We start from the raw sequence: 11,176 nt of genomic DNA, 5'->3' as shown, positions 1-11,176 counted from the left end.
CTATATACTGAAACTAACACAGCATTGTAAATCAACTATACTAAATAAAAACTATAACACAAAAAGAAAGATGTTTTGGGGACCATCTTAGGTATCTATTGGTGTGTAAAAAATTACCTCAAATCTTAGTAGCTTAAAAACAATAAATTAGTTCACAGTTTCTGTGGGTCAAGAATTGGGGAGCAGCTTAGCTTTGTGGTTCTGGCTCCGGGTTTCTCATTAAATTGCAGTCAAGATGTCAGCTTGGGCTGTACTCATCTGAAAGTGTGAAAGGGGCTGAAGGATCTGCTTGTAAGGTGTTCACTCACATCCTGGCAAGACTGTGCTGGGTTTTGGTAGAAGTCTTCAGTTTCTCATCTCATGGACCATTCCAGAGGGTGATTAAGTGTCCTCATGACATGTCAGCTGCTTCCCCCAGAGCAAGTGATCGAAGAGAGTATAATGTAGAAGCCAGAATGTCTTCTGTGACCTGGCGTTCAAAGTCACACGTTATCATTTCTACAACGTCCTCATGGTTGTACAGGTCAATAGGTTTCTCCTATTTATGAGGCTTTTGTAGTTTTTTCCCCACTCTTTACTATAATGTAAGCAGCTTTTCATATAATTAAAAAATCAACAGATATTTTTAACAGAGTAATTAAGGAAGATAATTGAGGTCTTGAGACACTTGTGACAGAGACCAATAAGGAGTCTATGAGAGATAATGAGATATTAGACAAAGCAGTGGTAGTAGAGTTAGAGATAAAACAGTTGGGAAGAATTTCTGATCTGGAATCCACAAAATTAGGTGGCCAATTAGATGTTTGGAGTACAGAAGGGAGATATTAATTACAACACTAAAATTTCTGGAGCACCAAAAGCAATATAATTGGTGGCATGGGTTCCTGAGGTGTAGTTAAAGATCTGTTCTTGGAACTTATTGACAGAGGCACCTGTGGACATGTGGGCATTCTACAAGTGTCCAGTGGAGAGGAAGAAATTGAAGATCCAGGAGAAAGAGGTGATAAGTGACAGAGCATGGCCTTAGAGGAGGCATGAGGGATTCAGGCACATGGTAAAGGGCTAGCTTTGGAGAGGATAACCTCCCAATGTTATTGGATATCTGTCATATGCTAGACAATGAGCATACTTATTTAATTCTTACAACAACACAGTGGGAAGGTTCTTCCTTCCTTCCTTCCTTCCTTCCTTCCATCCTTTCTCTCTCTCCTTCTCTTTCTTCATCTCTCTCTCTTTCTTTCTTTCTTTCCTTCTTTCTTTCTTCTCTTCCTTTCCTTTCCTTTCTCTCTTATTTTATTTATTTATTAGCCTTTGGTGATTGGTGTGGAGGTTAGGTTAGAATGGTTGCATAACCTTTTTAGGGTCATCCAGCTAGTAAGTAATATACCTAGTATTCAGATTCAGTTCTTGGAGAATGTAACGAAGAGTTTGACTTCACTTTTGATGTTTGCTGACAGTTTTTAAGCTCCACTACTCCCCATTCCCATTCTGCCCACATCTGGGCAAGAAAGTCTGGGTGCTCCCTTCTTTGGTGCTGTGGAAAGTCCAAGCCCCAGCTCATGCAGGGGAGACTTCACATCTAACTCAAGCCCTAATCACAGTAACAGTAAAGCCAGCCTCCTCTCCCTACTCTCTCAAGCCTTCTGGACCTTCTGGGAAGCTTGCCTTACTCTGCCCAGAAACTGAGTAATAAACATTTTCATACCCTTTTGATGCATATGTGGCAGCTTTAGTCTCAACATTTGAATCAAATTTTGGGTAGGGGTCTATCCCCCTCTGTGGGGTAACCACAATTGGTACAATGAACAGGACATCTAGGAGGTGGCCACTACTACCACTAGTGGTCTTTCTTCTCTTCCTATGTTAGAGAAGTCTAATGTTTCTTCCTCTGGGACAGGAGTTAAGTAAGGCAAGTTGGACACAAGTGTAAGGAAGTAGTAAAGCAACAGCAGCAATCAGGTTGTGGGAAGGAAGGAGGAGAGTGGCGATTTAGAAGGCTTCAGTGAGGTGGTGAGGCTTGCACATTTGCTAGGTGAAGAAGAGGCACAAAAATTTGGCTCAGAAGAAATGAGAGAACTGCTGGGAAGCACTGTGGGTCACCCACACACTGTGGTGGCTCTAATTTGCATGGATGTGTAGTTTTTCTCTAGCAGGAAACTGCAGCTTGGGAGAAGAATCTGTGTAGTATTCAAAGATATTAAAGACTCCCTGAAATCCATTTAGGGGATCAGGAACTGCAAGTTAATAGCCCTTATGACTGAGAGGTCTCCATGGAGGTGAAGAACAGGCTTTGTTGGAAGAGGATGATGGGGGAAAGGAGGTGATTATACTTAAAGAATAGGGTTGTACATTTTGTAGGCAGAGCAGCCATCTCCAGGAATGGTCATGGGAGCAGCTGGCTGAAGTGAAGAGGTTGGGAAGGTCATTGGAGGGGAGGAACCCAGGTGCCCAGTACACAAATGTTGAAGATACCCAAGCTCCTTTCCCCCAAGTTCTTTCCATTTGTAGAAATTGTATGTATATAAAAGCTGAACAGGAAGTGTGATTATGGATGAAAATAGCTATTTTAACCTAAGCCAGAAAGCTATTCCCAGTAGAATTACTGTTGGCAAGAAAAATGGACTGTTCTCTAGGTTTCTCTAGGGTTGTCACTGACATGGTTAATACATGGTTAATACATGCTGTTGGGCATCTTTTGAGACAGCACATATAGTTCCACTGGAATAAAGGGAACTGAGGTCTATCTATCAGGTTCAAGGCTAGTTGACAGTAGATTTTTCAATCTTAAATCTTTCAATCTTAAGTAACACATGAGTGAAAAACATATAATAATATAACTACAACATGGAAGCTACCACATTTGATAGAATGAGAAATGTAGCAATTGACCTTTCATTTGAAGAAACTTTTTCTTGGTGTTTGTGACATCAGATCTGTTTTTATTATGATATTCCAAACATACTGTCCTTCACCAGGGAGGGAGTCAATTATCATATGATTGTTGGATTCCAAACTGGCTGTGATCTTCAACAAATGAAGGTTAAAAAAAGTGAAATTATACCTTAAAAACCCAACCAAACCAAACCAAAACACTATATAAAAACAAATGAAATAGATGTGACACATGTATACAATGTAATATTACTCAGCCATAAAAAGGAATGAAACTGAGTTATTTGTAGTTAGGTGGATGGACCTAGAGACTGTCATACAGAGTGAAGTAAGTCAGAAAGAGGAAAAACAAATACCATATGCTAACACATATATATGGAATCTAAAAAAAAAAAAGAAGAAAATGGTCAGAAGAACTTAGGGGCAAGATGGGAATAAAGATGCAGACCTACTAGAGAATGGACTTGAGGATATGAGGAGGGGGAATGGTAAGCTGGGACAAAGTGAGAGAGTGGCATGGACATATATACACTACCAAACGTAAAATAGCTACCTAGTGGGAAGCAGCCGTATAGCACAGGGAGATCAGCTCGGTTCTTTGTGACCACCTAGAGAGGTGGGTTAGGGAGAGTGGGAGGGAGGGAGATGCAAGAGGGAAGAGATATGAAGACATATGTATATGTATAACTGATTCACTTTGTTATAAAGCAGAAACTGACACTCCATTGTAAAGCAATTATACTCTAATAAAGATGTTAAAAAAGAACAAATGAAATGAAATTGACAATAGTGCTTGGTGATACCATGGAATGTTTGTCAGTATGAATTTGGGAAGGGTCCCAGCTCTATCAATTAACTTTCTTCTGTTCATCCAACAGTTGTACATCCAACTACTAGTGAGTTAAATTTTCTATTTTTTTTTTTTAATTTTACTCAGTACTCACATACTGAGTTTTCCTTTTGCTGGGTGAATGAGATTCACAGAGCTGCAGTCTATTTATATTTACTAAAAAGAATTAACCTAAGATCAGAGGGAAAACATAGGCCTTCTCTACTCCTCAGGGGCTGAATGCAGATCCCCTTGCTCTGTAGGAAGAGAAGGATAGACAGCCTCCTGAGGAAGGCTTGAGGCAACTTCAAGGGTTGAAACAGCTGGAGCTGTTTGTCCATCAAAGGAAAGTGTAACCAAAACATGAGAGGAGGTATTTTTCAAGATGGGGATGACTCTGGCTGAGAATGACCACTCATCTTCAGTTTAAACTTCTCTGGATTCCTGTTGAGGGGCAGACTTTTGAATAATAAAATAAGTGATTGAAACCATCTGTCTTAAAAACACTTTGCTTGCCTGAAGAGACTACATTATGCTCAATTAAGAAGGTCGAAACTGTATCTGAAGCCAGATTTGTGGCTAGTTACAAATCTCTCTGAAAGCTTTAGGATTTCCCCAAGATACCCTAGTTTGGGAGGAGTTGCTTAAAATGAGCACACTATATAATATTAGGAATAGCAATCATTTATTGACTGTATACTATGTGCCAGGTTCCACACAAAGTGTTTTGTGATGGTCTCTCTTTTCTCATCGCCCAATTCTTTATCTCTCAAACTAAAATTCCAGCCACCAATTACACTTCCTTCTACCTCTCTCTTTCTGTCTACACACTTTCCTTTTGATCTAATCCTCAGCTTCTTGAGTTCAGGGACTATGATAGGATGCTGTCCTTAGGATACTAAGGTAGGTAATACAGACATCCTTTGTGCCCTTACAGAACTTACAGACTGACCTACAGTGTTCAGCTCCTTGTACGGCTCAATTTTGCCGAATGGAAGAATATATGTTTATACAGGTGACCCACATGTGACCAGATAGCCACAACCTGATGGTGAGTTAATGAAACAGTTATATTTCTAGTATATCTGAATCATAGTCTTCACAGAAAAGTCACTTGCTTCTCATTTCACCGTCCATAAGGGGTATCTAACAGGTTTATGAGAGCTGATCAGAGGTCTTCTGCATTTGTTGTGTATCACTGTTACTCTATTATGACTTACTTTCTAGTCCCACGATTAACTCTGGTCGTCTTCTGTGACTTCAGTTCTCAGTGATTTGGGTGGTGTTCTGGAGGTTTTTTCCTCCAATCATTGCCACAAAGATGTGGAGACTAAGTCTCCTGCTTTTTGATGTTAGGGGCATTTTTACTGGTGCCACACACATCAATTCCTTGTTAGTTCCTAGGTTGTCGAGTGTGCTTTGATTTGACTTGTTCTTGGTGTATTCCAGGTCCACTTCTCACTTTCATACATGTAACTCTATTTCATGTTAAAAATGCACACTTTTCTTGCTGTGGCACTCCAAGTTTTCTACACTCAGGGTGAGTTTCTTGCCCATCTGGTATGGCACCCAGAAGTTTTATTTTTTAAGAGGTAGCCATTATTCTTCATTATTTAGGATTTTGGATTCTGAGGACCAGATGTCAACACCAAAGCATTCAGTCATTGACTCTACCCTGAGCTCACTGGACTCCTGGGCAGAGATCTGCCTGGTACCACAGTGGACGTGCACTCGTCACTGTAACATTCTCTGCACATATATACCTATACATGTTCCAAAGTCTCCGGTTATCAAATGTCTTCAGTGACAAACTAATGTTGAAACTAAATCAAACAGTTGTTTGAGAATCTGAACCTTCGTCCTGCCCACTACATTGAGGAGGATCACTAAGTTATGAGTAACTATACTAAGGTTTCTAATTGCCTCACCTAATTTCCAAATCCAATGGACTTTTTTTTCAATCCTTGTTCTACTTAACCCAATCCTTGTTTTACTTGGTAACATTTCACCCTTCTGACCACTTCCTTACTGAACTTGGTCCTCTCTTGGCTTTTGAGACACTGCTTTCTCCTGGCTGTTTTCATAGTTTTTTTCAATTTTTATTGAAATGTAGTTGATTTACAATGTTGTGTTATTTCAGGTGCACAGCAAAGTGACTCAATTATATACATATCTATTCTAAGATTCTTTTCCATTATAGGTTATTACGAGATATTGAGTACAGTTTCCTGTGCTATACAGTAGGTCCTTGTTGGTTATCTGTTTTATATATAGTAGTGTGTATCTATTAATCCCAAATTCCTAATTTATCCCTCCCCGCTTTCCCTTTGGTAACCATAAGTTTGTTTTCTATGTCTGTGAGTCTTTTCTGTTTTGTACGTAATTTCATTTGTATCATTTTTTAGATTCCACATGTAAGTGATACCATATGATGTTTTTCTTTCTCTGGCTAGAGAAAGAGGCAATCTGGAACTCAATACCTCATACTGTTTCAATAGCAACAGCTGTGGAGAAGTTGGGACAATCTGGGATCTGGCTTCTGGACTTGTCTGTAACCACATCTTGTGTAATGATGACACTTGGAGAAGTACTCACCTACCTGAACCCCTGTGGGGAGCAGTTGTTTTAGCTGGGATTGTTTGGTGCTGAATGCTTGTAGCCTTCTAAAATGTATATGTTGAAATTCTAATCCCCAATGCAATGGTATTAGGGGGTGGGGTTACGATTAGGGTTACTGATTAGGTTATGAGGGTGGAGCCCTCATAAATGGGATTAGTGACCTCATGAAAGCAACCTGAGAGAGGTCCCTCACCTTTTCTTCCATGTGAGGACACAGTAAGAAGACAGCCATCTATGAACAAGGAAGCAGGCCCTCACCAGACACTGAATTTGCCAACACCTTGATCTTTGGATTTCCCAGTTTTCAGAACTGTGAGAAATAAATGTTCATGATTTAAGCCACCCAGCCTATGATATTCTTGTTATAGCAGCCCAAACAAAGACAGGTACCAAGAAGCAGAATGTCACTTGGGCAAGCTTAAGCACATGTGGACATAAAAATGATACACGAGTACCTTGCTGAGCCAAGGGTAAGAAGTGCAGCCACCTTTCTCTTTCCTCTCCCTCTCACAGGCTGTGTTCTCATGTCTCTGCTCCCATCTCTGCCTGCATCATTGTTCTCTGTTTTTGCAAAATGGCTCTTTCTTCTTTGCACATACTTGACCTGACTCTAGCTTTATATCACTTTATGTGCATGTCATAGTCTGACCTGACTTTGAATTGCATTTCAGGATCCTGGAAGAGAATCTGGTGCTTGGGTTAGGTGTCCAGCCTTGGGTCAACTAGCTGTAGCTAGTGGACATGACTGCCTGGCTGCCCACTCAGGAGGATTGTTGGTGCAGATTATCTGAGAAATGGGACATGGGAAGAGAAGGGGTTGGGAGGGATTAACTAACAGAGAAAATGATTTCAGCACCAATATACAGCAGAGATAATTTTTCCTGGCATACACTAATTGAATGCTCCAAAGTCTTAAAAATAAGTTTGTGTAAATGGGGTCATTAGTACCTGAGTATTGAGGCACAGAAAGGTTAAAACAATTGACTGAAGTCACAGCCCCATGTGGTAGAGGCAGGATTAGAACCCAGAGCTCTGCTCCTGAGCCTGTTCTCTTAAGTGACTTGGACCAGGATGCAGGCAAGTAGAAACCAGGAGGAAGAGTTTGGATCAGAGAAAGAAACTGGAAGCAGGGAAGACCTGTGGCTGCTCACTTACAACTTGCTATACACACAAGTACATACACGCGCAGACATACACACTCTTGTACTCACACATGCTCTCAATCTGAGCCCTTGCTGATGTTAAGACCCTTCCCTCAAGTATTTCTGGGTATCTCCAAGGGGTGTCTTACCTGTGCCCAGGGGTCCGAGTTACAAGTTACTCTTATTTTGAACTCTGCCATACCAATCAGTGCCACTGTGGCTCCACCTGGTTTTGCTTGTTATGCATGGGCCTCTGTCCCCATTTAGGCCAAGATCCCTGCTGCTGCTTCTTCCTGTACACTAATGCCATCAACCCCCTCCCCATAGTATGGGGCAGGAAAATCCTTCCCCTTCTGTGCTGTATTTAATTGGGGCAGGATGGTCTCTGGTGGATATCTTAGCCCCGCACTGTTGCAGCGTTTGGTGTAAGAGCTCTTTCCATTCTCACATAAGGCTCCTTTCCCCCCAGGGTCACACGTGCTGCCAGGACAGCTGGGTTGAGAAGGATTCAAGAAGCAGAGAAAGACAAATATCATATGATATTATTTACATGAGGAATCAAAAAATGATACAAATGTACTTATTTACAAAACAGAAACAGACTCATGGACTTAGAAAACAAATTTATGGTTACCAAAGGGGAAAGGGGTGGGGGAGGGATAAATTAGGGGTTTGGAATTAGCAGATACAAACTACTATATATAGGATAGATAAACAACAAGCTCCAACCGTATAACACAGGGGACGATATTCAATGTCTTGTAATAACCTATAAGGGAAAAGAATATGAAAAATTATTTTTATATATATATATATATATATATATATAATTGAATAACTTTGCTGTACACCTGAAACTAACACAGCATTGCTTTAGTGGTCTCCATTGCATCTTCACTTCTGTTCCATCATGAAGAGCTGAGATGTCTGAACCCCAGGACTGAACACTTTCAAAGTTTTATTACAACGAGGCTCCTTTTTTTTACATAAACGAGTGATTGCAAATGAATATTTGGCGATATGTATGTGTGTGCTGTTTATTACTAACTCCACAAGATGGACTTGTACATGTCATTTGAGACTCAAGATACATGTAGCTTGCCAGATTTTGTCTCAGAGATGAGTGTGGCTTCCAGCTTCCTTATAGGCTCTGTGCAAATCTTTCACACACACCACAGTATTTTCTTGGTGGTTGCTAGTGTATCAACATCCTTTTGGCATGAAGTTGTTTTTTTTTTCAACCTTATTTATTTATTTATGGCTGTGTTGTGTTTTCATTGCTGCATGTGGGCTTTCTCTAGTTGTGGCAAGCGGGGGCTACTCTTTGTTGTGGTGCATGGGCTTCTCATTGTGGTGGCTTATCTTGTGGAGCACAGTCTGTAGATGTGCGGGCTTCAGTAGTTGTGGCACATGAGCTCAGTAGTTGTGGCACATGGGCTCAGTAGTTATGGCTCATGGGCTCTAGTGCACAGGCTCAGTAGTTGTGGCACACAGGCTTAGTTGTTCCATGGGATAGGGGATCTTCCTGGACAGGGCTTGAACCCATTTCCCCTGCATTGGCAGGTGGATTCTTAACCACTGTGCCACCAGGGAAGCCCAGGCATGAAGTTCTTTACCTGAATTTGTAGACCCCAAGGGGATCCGTAAGTAAGTACCAGGAGTCTGTGATTGTTGTTCTCTAGACACTTAGAGTGCACTTAGAGTATATTTAATTGTAATGTTGCTCACTAAGTAAAGTTTTGGTCAGAGGTTCAGGATGTTCCTAAGTTTTTGAACACAACTTTCACTGTTATTTATCATTCTTTCATTATAGAGATGGCTGTTGTTAATAAATACAAGGTACTACCTACTTACTTTTAACTCCTTATTCTATCTTAAAGATACAAATGGGACTGCCTTTAGTGGTTATCAGGATTTCTTTCCTTTTGCTAATAGGCAAAGTAATGCAGTAGACTAAGAAATCTTACACCTGACTAACTAATGGTGTAATCATGGATCATTTAATTAGTCTGAGCCCCATTTTCCTTCATTACACAATGAGATTGGACTAGATTATCTATAAATTTTTGAAGTTATATAATATCAGATAACTTCAGACACTTTTTATTTTGTGGGGGGAATAAATAGTACATAAATCATATCAGGGAAATTTTAAAAAAATAAATTAATTCTAATCCAGTCTTCAGTGTAGCTGTGGATCCATCGTTTATTTTCTAGAGGCTTCTTCAATATAGTGTAATCTATTCATCTAATTTGGCCTAACTATATGTTAATAGCATCTTTTAAAAATGCACTGGATGGGGGACCTTCAAGATGGTGGAGGAGTAAGACATGGAGATCACCTTCCTCCCCACAAATACATCAAAAACACATCCACATGTGGAACAACTGTCACAGAACACCTACTGAGCACTGGCAGAAGACCTCCGACTTCCTCAAAGGCAGAAAATCCCTGTGTACCTGAGTAGGGAAAAATAAAAAAGAAAAAAAAAATAGAGACAAAAGAATAGGGACAGGACCTGCACCTCTGGGAGGGAGCTGTGAAGGAGGAAAAGTTTCCACACCCTAAGAAGCCTCTTCACTGGCGGAGATGGGCTTTGGGTGAGGGGCAAGCTTCGGAGCCATGGAGGAGAGTGCAGCAACAGGGGTGCAGAGGGCAAAGAGGAGAGATACCTGCAGAGAGGATCGGTGTCAACCAGTAATCAGCAGCCCGAGAGGCTTGTCTGCTCACCCGCCGGGGAGGGTGGGGGCTGGGAGCTGAGGCTTGGGCTTCGGAGGTCAGATCCCAGGGAGAGGACTGGGGTTGGCTGTTTGAACACAGCCTGAAGGGGCTAGTGTGCCACAGCTAGCTGGGAGAGAGTCTGGGAAAAAGTCTGGACTTGCCTATGAGGCAAGAGACCAGTGATTTGGGGTGTGTGAGGAGAGGGGATTCCTTCTCTGTCTGCCCACGGAAGGCAGAACACTGCCTAAACGAGCTCTAGAGATGGTTGCGGGCACAGCTATCAGCTTGGACCCCAGAGACGGGCATGAAATGCTAATGCTACTGCTGCAGCCACCAAGAATCCTGTGTGCGAGTGCAGGTCACTATCCACACACCCCCCGGGAGCCTGTGCAACCCGCCACTGCCAGGGTCTGGTGATCTAGGTACAACTTCCCTGGGAGAACGCACAGCGTTCCTCAGGCTGTTGCAACATCATGCCAGCCTCTGCCACCACAGGCTTGCCCCACATTCCAATTATGACTACTGTACAATTCCCTCCCCCGCCCGGCCTGAGTGAGCCAGTGTTCGCTAATCAGCCACCGCTTTAACCCCATCCTGTCTGGGCAGGAACAGATGCCTGAGGGCAAACTACACACAGAGGTGGGGCCAAATCCAAAGCTGAACCCCAGGAGCTGTGTGAACAAAGAACAGAAAGGGAAATTTCTCTGTGTAGCCTCAGGAGCAGCAGATTAAATCCCCACAATCAACTTGACATACCTTGCATCTGTGGAGTACCTGAATAGACAACAAATCATCCCCAAATTGAGGTGGTAGACTTGGGGTTTGCTGTCTGTGACTGATTTGTTTCTGACTTTTATGTTTGTCTTAGTATAGTTTTCAGCACTTGTTATCATTGGCGGATTTGTTCATTGGTTTGGTTACTCTCTTTCTTATTATTTTTAATTTTTTTATTTTAATAATTTTTATTTATTA

Source organism: Lagenorhynchus albirostris, chromosome 9 (assembly GCF_949774975.1).
Source record: "Lagenorhynchus albirostris chromosome 9, mLagAlb1.1, whole genome shotgun sequence".
NCBI lineage: Eukaryota > Metazoa > Chordata > Mammalia > Artiodactyla > Delphinidae > Lagenorhynchus > Lagenorhynchus albirostris.
Note: the sequence above shows the minus strand (reverse complement) of the source record.